Below are 11,755 nucleotides of genomic sequence, written 5' to 3' on the forward strand. Positions count from 1 at the left end.
ATGTTTCCATAACAAGTTTTTAATTCAAATTTTAACTTCTTTCTAAAAGGTTCTAGAAGAAGTGAAACCACTTTTATGAAAAATGCTTCAAAGGTTGAAGTTGTCATCTAATTCAAGAAATTCAAAGTCACGTATCTTTATGGTTCCATTCACACTTGTGCTTATTATAAATCATTTTCCAATATGTAAAAGGACTAGTATCATTTTTACATAAACAACATATACTTACCACCTTAGGCATTTAGTCTTCTTTTATAGCCTCTAAAAGTTTAGTCTCTACCGCTAAGTGTGTTTCAATGGTGTGCATTCTTTACTCACAAGTGTCTAGAAAAGAGTTATGATTCTAACATTGTTTCAAACTAATGACTTTGTCTTATTACCCTACTAATGATTAAAAAGTCTCCACATGGAAAATCACAAGCCTTCAAAATTATCATGTATGGGTGTTATTATAGTAAATGTTAACACCCACTTTGGGGCTAACTCATTTTGTCATATTCTATTGTGATATCTTTTGTAACACAAGTGTCTAGAAAAGAGTTATGATTGTAACATTGTTTCAAAATAATGACTTTGTCTTATTACCCTACTAATGATAAAAATTCTCCACATGGAAAATCACAAGCCTTCAAAATTATCATGTATGGGTGTTATTATAGTAAATGTTAACACCCACTTTGGGGCTAACTCATTTTGTCATATTCTATTGTGATATCTTTTGTAACACATTTTGATGTATAGATAAGTTTTCAGCCAACAGTACAAACTGTCATGTCCATGTAAAAAGGCTACTGTTATGAGCCTAGGTCTTATTTAAGTCTTTCAATTGATGTTCAACTAAGTACGAAATCATAGGCCATGCATATAGAGTGACTTTCTCTCTTTTTTCCTATGCATAATTGAAGTGACTCACGGCTAACTTGTGTGCAAAAGAGAGAGAGAGAGAGAACGAGTTTATATATTCATTCTGCATTATGCCTCTTTCAATCTTGCGTGTGTGTGAGAGAGTGGAAGTGAGAGAATGAACCATCTTGTGACACAATAGTTGTGAGTGGAAGTGAGAGAATGAACCATCTTGTGACACAATAGTTGTGAGTGAAAAACGGATCGAGAGAGAGGAGGAGTGACCAAACAGAAGTGGTGCCTTGAAGCTCGGATGGCATGGGTAGTAATGAATAAATTTTGAAGGACACTTATGAATCCATTCTAGAATAGGCTAGGGTAAAGAGTAACATCTTTGGTGCCACGTTTGCCAGGGAAACTTACTATCTTAATTGAGATGTGAAACTTGCCCATTTTCAAGGACACTTATGAATCCATTCTAGAATAGGCTAGGGTAAAGAGTAACATCTTTGTTGCCACGTTTGCCAGGGAAACTTACTATCTTAATTGAGATGTGAAACTTGCCCATGGCTCTTTAAGCATGGTGTGTGTGAGGAAAGGAATATGCATTTTTGTTAAGATAAAAGAAATGTGTTGTATTATTTCTTTTGCATTAAAATTACATTAAAGATGAAAAACATTGGAAACCTTAGGAAAACCCAATTTATGCATTTCTTAGGTTTTGCTTGTCTTTAATTTTTGCTTTCTTAATTCGATCTTCAGACACTCGTGGATCAAGAGACACAAGAGGTGGTAGACGGTTAGATTATTCCTTTATTTTTGTCAAAAAGCATTAAAAAAATCATTAAAAATGAGCTCAATCTAATTGATATCAAAATTGTGTGAATCCATGCTTGATCTAATTGTTTGAAGCATAAAAGACCAGCTCAATAACTTAAATCCTACTTGAAAATCTTAAAACCTATAATTATATGATAAACCTACAAACGTATCTATACGATGGCATATCATACATCATACTATTTGAATTGTATGTGATATACAGTGACAAGGTTATTTGATTTGAAAAAACAAAAAGTTAACACATGGCACTTGAATTTTCCAATTGGCATGTGTTACCTTATCCCTACAAGTTCATTTGATAACGATAGATGATTCCAAATGTGCACTATTGAATTTAATTGATACAGATGTTTTCATATGTATGTTAGATAGGTCATCATACAATTTAGGTAGAATTCATTTCACTCATTTCATTTGGTATGCCATATAAATCATTATTGTACACATACACAATTCACTTCATGTGAAGAATAAAAAAGAGCCAAAAAGTTTCTACATACATTTCATTTTGTATGCGGTATAATTGTAAGTGTACAATTAGAATGATACATTAGATAATTCATCTTGTATATGCATACAAAAAAAGAATCTTTTATGTGAAGACCTAAAATTTTATATTTGTGTGGAATTTTATGAGATTTAAGAGCATAACAAGGATAGAGATTTCTAAACAGGTCACTAATGGATCAACCCCATTACTATACTTGAGATCAGGGAGAATGTTGGGGAACAACGTCCATCCGAATGATAGTGCATCAAACACTATCTACCAGGAACAACGTCCATCCGAATGATAGTGCATCAAACACTATCTACCAGGAAGGATAGTCTAAATACTTAGAGTTAAGGGAGGATGCTACTTCAAGAGACCTTAAAATTGCTTTATAACCAAGAGTAGGGGCCTGTGGAAGAACGAACATCTTTAACTTTGAGCTTGTGGAAATTAAGACCAAGCCAACAATAAGAAGTTTTGATAATACTAGAAGGATTCATGGAATAAGAGCTTTTAGAGCAAAAATATATCGTGATGTATTTTTATCAAAAGCTAAAAGATTTAGAAGGAATTTTGAAACAAGAGCTTCTAGACCAACAATAGATAATGACGTATGTCTATCACACAAGCTTGACATTATCTCTGAAAGAAGAAATCTACATTGAGAGGCATCTCTTTAGGATAGCTTATGGATGTAGGACCATTAACAGAGACTCCTCCTACAAGTGTTATGACCCAAGATAAGGGGAAGAGACTTCAAACCTAGTTCATAGAAAAAATTCAAACTTCCAATAACACAAGATTCTATGAGGAAACAAATGACAAGGTTAAAACTTCAAATTTACTAAATGTGGGAAGAGTTGTGTAGAGACTATTGAAATGAGGCAAACGACCATAGTTGGAGACTCCAAGAGTGGTAGAAATAAGAACGATGGGGATGTATATCATAGTTTTTGTCGGCTCGTGTACCATTAACAACACTAAGGGTTAGGCCTGTATTAACAATTAACAACACTAAGGGTTAGGTCCGTATTAACAATTAACAACACTAAGGGTTAGGCCCGTATATCATAATTTTGTAGGCTCGTGTACCATTAACAACACTAAGGGCTAGGCCCGTATTAATAATTCCACTACTAGTCATATGGATGAGACCATTATATATACCACTAGCTTTACCAATTCCCCAAGTTGTAGCTTTGATTAAAATAGATTTGCACAAAAAATATGAAGGGGGTGTTGCAAGAGGTGGAGGGGATCTGACAAGAACTTGTATTAAGCTAGATCAAGTGGCTAAATTCATGCATAAGTTTCAAGAAGATATAGATCCTAGATAAAACACACATATGTATTTTGCCCAAATATATAACACATTTGGTGGATGACTTGAGCTTGATATAATTTTTTAACCCTAGATGGAAGAGCATGTGAGTGGTTTCAATCTCTAAAAGTTTAGGAAAATGCGGATTTTGAAACTTTGAAAGCAGCCTTCATGATTGTATGTGCTCAAACTGGAGGAAAGGGAAGTGCAACCACACAACCAATCATTCAAAATGAGAATCAAAGTGCGTGTGAATTTATAGCTCACATGAAACATATAATTCACACATGCGAAGATAGAGTGATGAGACCAATTGTTGTCACAATATCTAATGGGATTATAGCTCACATGAAACATATAATTCACACATGCGAAGATAGAGTGATGAGACCAATTGTTGTCACAATATCTAATGGGATTATGTGATCTAGGTATTCATGATCATGTTTTTAAGTGGATTATAGACATGGTATGCTTCGTTCATGACATATATCCATCCAATGAATAATAACACAAAAGATAAGGTTGGGAACTCATATTTCTCAAGGAACCAAGCTATTAATCTAACTCCTAAAGAGCAATCTACTACTCATATATCAAGCAGTCTTGCCAAGCTCAATTTTTTCTCAAGTAACCTAAGCTATTAATCTAGCTCCCAAAGAGATATCTATTACTCAGATATTAGCAGTCTCGACATGTTAAGTGTAGCATTTTTGGAAAAACTAGGACCAAAACTTAAACTTGGAGATGCTCGAGATAGTGCAAGATATGCTCATTTGTATCCTCACAAAGGTCTAGTGTGATATTGTGCAATTTGTTGCTCAAATTACATGAGCACTCAGTATATTGAATTAAGGAAAAGACTAGTATTATATTGTGTCCATTGTATGCAAAATGGAGTGACCATGATATCGATCTCTATGTCATTATCCTTGAGAGTTAGAATACCTTACCACGTTTAGCCTTGTTGGAATAAGGGTTGTGTGGGAAACTTTCCAAATCGCCAAGCTCAAGAACTTCATCCTCGCAAGAGTGGAGCTCGTGAGTGGAGAGTTGTCACACTTTTCCCACACACCCACACTCATTATCACATTGATGTAGATCTTCCTCTAATGGGTGGTGCAACTTCATGATCTCAGAGTGGCAATCCTTGCATAAGCCCATCACTATGCTATGCCTACTACCACTTAAGAAGGAGGGAAGAGAGGAGAAGAAACTGATTAGTGAAAAGCATTTCCAAAACCTAATCTAATCATGTCCACAAATGATAGATTAGAATTGCAAGAAAAAGTAGAGAGAACACTAAACTCTAGTATACATGAGTGAAACCTTTACAAACATGAGGAGTTGGCTTTTATACTTCATAAGGCCTTCCTCACTTGGTCACCCATGGGAGGAAGTGACCTGAGATGCCCATGACCATTTACAAGGCTTTTATAAGTGTGTTTCCTCTCGAGCCAAGTTCCTCATGTTATGACCTTGAAGTACAAGACTTGGGAGCATCTTAAGAGCTCTTATAGTGTCAAATGATGGGAATTATTGCTCTTGGGAAGTTATAGCCAATGGGCTAGATGGTGAGGTTACACGGGAGGTTAAAGTGTTGCCCTCATGTGAGGTGGGTTCTTGTGGGGCTATATCTTGTTTAGATGTGGGTTCTAGTGGTTCCACTCATGTAAGGGAATTTATTAGGGGTTTTTATAAAGGTACTTCACTTTTTGAAGAGAGGTACCCCACTTTTTTGAAAAGAGGTACTCCACTTTTAGGAGTAGATTGCAGATTTAGCTATTGTTTTTCCTTGCACATCCCAAGCAAGTTCTTGTGTCTTCCCCAATTGCGAGGAGAGGTTCTTGTGTCTTCCCCAATTGCGAGGAGAGGTTCTTGTGGTCTTCTTGCACCTTCTTGTGGTCTTCTTGCACCTTCTTGTGTCTTCCCCAATTGCAAGGAGAGATTCTTATAGTCTTCTTAGGCCACCACACCATTTGAGTTGATGAAGCAAAATTTTGTGAGGTTTGTGTTGATGGTGATGGCTGTGGGGCCTTGTTTTTGGGAACCTAGATGATAGAATTGCAAGCATAAAAGCCTTGAGATTCCAAGAAATTATTGGATGACCACTACATGAAGCAGGTTCTTGTTGGCAAGGTTTCCTAGCCTTGCTAGGGTTTATCTTTGAATTTTGGTGGCTTGTTGAGGATGAGGTGGCCCTGAAAGCCACAAATAGGTGTTATCCTCATGGAACGTTTGTGCTTCAAGCAGTTGTTTGGGCACCTAATGATGTTGACACTTTTGGGTCGAAGGCTAATTGTTTTTTTAATGGCCTTTAATGGTTCTCTTGAGAGGTTTGTAGAGGGTGAGGGTGAGAGGTCTATAAGTGCTACCCTCATAGTAAGCTTAGTCTTGGAGTGGTCGATATGGAACCAACCACTTGTTGGTATGGGCATAACTTTCTTGGACTGGTTCTCTTTGATGGCTTGTTTAGGATCTAAAGTTTTGTATGGCCACCATAATAACCTTAGGTGATGAGAAAGTTTCTAGACAACCACCGTTCGTGGCAATGGTATAAAGTTGGGGTGTATCTTGGTGGATGGGCTGGGATATTTTGCTGAGTGATATTGAGGAAGGTGTCTTGGTTGGTCAAGGCTCTGATGTTGGAGATGATTATCGATAGTGAGGTTAGATTTATCTTGAGAGAGGGTGATGACAACAATGCTTTGCATTTCCTTGGAAAGGCTTATTGAGGTTTGGTGAAGAAATACTCTTATGATGGGGGAACTATTAACATAGAGGATGGAACTTTAATGTGAAGGGAAATTGGTGGTGAGGATTTTAGAAGTTGGTTCTTCTCATCACATAGGAGGATCATTACCTCCTTGATATTTGGTCTCAAGAAGGTGGCCATGCGCTTATGCCAATTGAGTGGTCACTCTCTTTTGAGGATCACCTGTCCTAGAGTGCACATGCACATGAAATCTACACTCTATAGCATTACTGCTAGTTAGACGTTTTGGTCAAAGAATCCAACACTTTTTATCTACATTTCACTGGACATAGTAATGTAATACTGGGTTAGTGTAACTGTTAATAATATAATACTGGGTTAGTGTAACTATCAATAATATAATACTGGGAACACAACTTCACGAGGGCTCCCTATGGCAGTGCACACAGTCAACTCTGTGATGGCATAAAAAATGCAACTCCAACAAGGCGCCAGTAGAAGTAGCAAAACAAGAAGAGCTCGCCCCGTGAACTGTAGTAGGACTGCACATGCACATCTCCATGTGCGTTTGCAGGATGAATATGAGCTGATTCTTTGCATTCAAAATAAACAACACACCAAGAAAGATCAAACCCAAAGCTCATACTTGTTAGAAAATGCAGTCAATGGGGGAGAAGAGGAGAGAGAGAAACACTTGATTACATGAACACACACTCTTGCACGAGAGAGAGAGAGAGAGAGAGAGAGAGAGAGAGAGGGAACTTGCTTCAACTTGATTGCATTTATGAATAGTGTTACGACATGATGGTTCTTTATATAGGCACTGAACCTAGCCTAATAGTGTGCACACTTAAGTGTATTCACACTAACCTTACACTTAATTAAGAGACTATTCACATGCCCACTTATGTATACACTCTGATGCCCCCAGGAGGCTCACAAGTGGAGATGCATTGTAAACCCTACATCCTCCCCCGACCCCCCCGGGTGCCCCCTGTATTTTTTTGAATATGGAACTACAACAGCTGAACGTTTACTCTTTTACCTCACATTTCTCTCAATTTCTTTACCAATATAAAAAGTACTACAGATTTCCATCCAATTCATGTTAGAAAACATGGGAGTTCAAGGATGGATTGAGCACATGATTAGAGCAAGGATTAAGAATTAGAAAGCAAGACTATGCTTAAGCATGGCAAGATTAGCTAAAGACAAATCATATGAGTATAATGACAATGTGAGTAGAGCAAAAGCTTGATAATTTCTTCATTAGATGAGGAGCCTTTAAATAGGCTGAATACAAAAGGATTAAGAAGGAGATTAGGATCTAATCCTAATCAAGATGCTTATCACTTGCCTAGAAGCGAGCACCCAAAGCCTAGAGTAGAGTGCAAGATGTAGAGATTCTCCACTAAGGCATATAAAAAGCTGAAAATAGGACCATCCAAAAAAGGAGCTACTAACCCTTAGAGAAATAATCTACTAAGATCTACTACTAAAGCCAAGCTACTAAACCTTAGAGAAATAATCTACTAAGGTCCACTACTAAAGCCATGTAGAGGGGCCATAAATTCCAATACCCTCCCTGGACCTTAGAGAAATAATCTACTAAGGTCCACTACTAAAGCCATGTAGAGGGGCCATAAATTCCAATACCCTCCCTGGACCTCAACATGGCCAAGAAGTGTGAAGGAATACCAAAATACCCTCCCATGTTCCAAACACTAACTATGGGACTATCCAAGAAGATTTGCCATCCCAAGAGGCAAATGTCTAAAACGTTACATGAGCTACATCATGTGGTGCTCAGAGGTGACCTACAAAAGTGCCACTACTACTACTAAAAAAGTTACATGAGCTACATCATGTGGTGCTCAGAGGTAACCATCCAAAAAGTGTCCCACTGCTACTACTAAGAAAGTTACATGAGCTACATCATATGGTGCTCAGAGGTAACATACATCAAAAAAGACTTTTTTAAAAAGCCCAATCAGAATCAATAGAAGCAAAATTTGCTTCTTCTTCCTTTGCCAAAACTTCTTTTTCCTCAACCAAGTGTGCTTTATCCTTCTTTTTAAAGCAAAAATTCTCTGAATGACCTTTAAGACCACAAAAACTGCATATCATCTTCAACCTGCATGTGTCAACTTTGTGTCCTGACTTTCCACAATGGGAGCAGGATACTTTTGATTTACTTACTACCATTGCATTGTCAACTTGGAAGTGACCTTCTTTGCCCATCTTTCTTTCTTCTTCCAGGATAGAAGATTCTACCTTTTTTAAGGTTAGATCAGGTACATTCTTTAAAGTGGTGATTAAAGTGCTGTAAGTGGAAGGTAAACTTTTAAGCAAAATAGCAATGACTATTTCATCTTTTAGAACTTCTCCTTCACCGGCAAGCTGAGAGAGAAGGCTTTTAGCCTTATTGAGGTGAGTTGAGAAACTTTCATTAGCTTGCATCATTATCCCAAAAAATTCTATCATGAGGTTCATTAAGGTGCCTTTCCCTTTGGCTCCAAATAACTCCTCCAATGTATCCCATGCTATTTTGGAGGTGTTGCATGCACTAATATGATGAATGAAATTATCATCCATACTCAGCACTAGAAGGGCAAGTGCCTTTTCATCTTTAGTTATCCATTCTGCTTTCTCATCTTCTTTGTCTCTGCCATTTGGACATTTGTTCTTACCATTGACAATATTCCAAAGTCCCTTCTTTATGAGAAGAAATTTTGCCTTGACTGACCAAGTAAAGAAATTAGTGCCATCAAACTTAGTAAGCCCTTTATCCTTGTGTTCTGACATGCCGAAAAAACGACTCACTCAAACAAATTACATGCATGGGAAATCAAAGTTGCCTTCCCCATATAAATGTAATACTTCAAGATAGGATGATGGAATCCGAGAAGTGGGTTTGTTTTTGGCATGAACTTTGTTGATGGATTTGACTTTGGCTTTCTTCACGGCTTTAATATATTTGACATACTTTGCATTGTTGGACTCACATGAAGAGGGCATGTTGAGCTTACAAAAAATAGCGATTAATATCCACTAATCACTCATTAGTGATTGAGTTCACTATTTTGAAAAACCAAAAAACTGGGCCACCTTGGAGTGAAAGAATGGATGCCTTTCACTAAACATTTTCAAAAAACTTCAACATGCTTCAATAGCAATGTGTCCACATGATAATCATCACCCTAAACACTTGATTAAGTAAAGAAATCATTACTTAATCTTTGTTTTGACCAAAGTACCTTCTGTAGTTGCCACACTGCTGAAGGAGCTATAAGCAGTCGTTTTCAACCAAATCAATGCTACAAGCGTGTTCGCCATGCCCGAAAACCCCGAGGCTGAGGGGAATTAGATCAATTTGTAGTGGTTGACTCAATTTTTGCAAAAAATCATATTTTTCCCTTCATGATGGCGACGACGATTCCGCCTGCTGTTGCTGCTGTGAGCTGCGTTTTGCTTTGTGCCTTCACGTAGAGGGTCGCCTAGGAGTTAGCTTGAAGCCCCTAAGAGGGCTTGATCATTGGTGAAGTGGTTTGTGCACAGCAAGGCAAAGTTCAGCTGTGGGTGCAGATGAGCTATGGTGAGAAGAGGTAAAAAAGACTTAATTAATGAGGGATGATTAGCAAATGAGATTAGGGACTACACATAGCTTGAGGGTGACTAACTTGGCTCTGATACCATGTTAGAAAACATGGGAGTTCAAGGATGGATTGAGCACATGATTAGAGCAAGGATTAAGAATTAGGAAGCAAGACTATGCTTAAGCATGGCAAGATTAGCTAAAGACAAATCATATGAGTATAATGACAATGTGAGTAGGGCAAAAGCTTGATAATTTCTTCATTAGATGAGGAGCCTTTAAATAGGCTGAAGTACAAAAGGATTAAAGAGGAGATTAGGATCTAATCCTAATCAAGATGCTTAGAAGCGAGCACCCAAAGCCTAGAGTAGAGTGCAAGATGTAGAGATTCTCCACTAAGGCATATAAAAAGCTGAAAATAGGACCATCCAAAAAAGGAGCTACCCTTAGAGAAATAATCTACTAAGGTCTACTACTAAAACCAAGCTACTAAACCTTAGAGAAATAATCTACTAAGGTCCACTACTAAAGCCATGTAGAGGGGCCATAAATTCCAATAATTCATGCATCACTTTCCATACAGCTTGGGTTGGCACTTTCCATTTGGATCCATAATACTCATGAGTGTGGTCTATGTTTCCATTTCAATGTCTGTGAAAGAGCAGACTGCGACTACTCAATGAGTGTGGTCTGCATTTGCTCGAGAGTCGAGATAGAGTTGAGGCTAATGAGAAGGAGGAGGATTGTGGCAACTTGAGGGTTATGATAAAAATTCCCTCCAATTAACACAAGTTGGCTAGGCCTCTGTAGGCCCTTGAAAAGTGTGATAAAAGTCATTTAACATGTTCATCACCTAGAAAGGTGCCGAACCCTAGGCCCATAGATGGTTTGCCTCCTTTAACAGATATTTCATGGATAGATCCTTAGCAACCTTCACCAGGTTGCACGGGGCAAGCCTGAGAAAAAGGCCTCCTCTGTTATCAACGTGCAACCCTCTTTTGCACTACCGCACTGCATAATATCAAAGAAAGTCCTTGAATTTGGAAATTAGCCAAGAGAGTTCAATTTCCCTTGGCCAAGCTCAACATGCGGAAGCATGGTTCTTTGAATACTTTGAAGCATTAAACTAAACATTTAGAGATAAGAGAAAGAGAGGAAAAAGCAATGAGAATGGAAGAAATCATCTATAGCTTATTGCCGAGCTAAATAAAGTTTACAAAAATTACAAGACTCCTAGATCTGCTAGAACGTCAACTGTCTATTATGATTAAAGAGTATGGCCACAAACAGAGTAAGAAAACTCCTTGGAAGTCCTCTCCCAATTGCAAAAGCTACACTAGAAAGCACGAACAAATGTTGATTGCTAATGTTCTAGGCTAAATCTGTTGCTCCTTAAGAAAATCTTCTCTACCTTGGCTGACTACTCCAAACGACTCGTAGAAGATGTGAAGAATATTCAAAGACCTCTAAAAGGTATGGCTACTTAGAGTAACTTGGCGTAAGTTGCCTTGATTCCTTATGCATGAACTGCATTCATGCTTGCGTCAATTTCGTATAAGCAGCCTACTATTGCCCATTTGGGTGCCCTGTCAAGCTCTCTCACACTCGTAGCCTCTTTTGTCCCTTTATATGTTGAAGCTCACAAGATGTGCTACGTCTGTTGGTACACCTTAACCCTAAATAGTAGCCTAGCTTGACACATGCCTCTAAATTATGCTAGAGTCGATGCAATTAATATCCCCGGTTCTCTTGGAAGTGCTTGGCCTCAATAATCTAGATCATGGATAGTGACTAAAGATCTAGATCTAGTTCTTAAACACATGGAAATGCTAGAATTATTCTCACATCTTTAAAAATATCAAAATGTGGGACATAATGGCTTTGTGGAGGGTAGAGAGTGCATGGCCTTGATGGATACTACTAGAACAAAAGTGTAAGATCCCT

Source organism: Cibotium barometz, chromosome 61 (assembly GCF_041138505.1).
Source record: "Cibotium barometz isolate CiBa-2024 chromosome 61, ASM4113850v1, whole genome shotgun sequence".
Taxonomy (NCBI): Eukaryota; Viridiplantae; Streptophyta; class Polypodiopsida; order Cyatheales; family Cibotiaceae; genus Cibotium; species Cibotium barometz.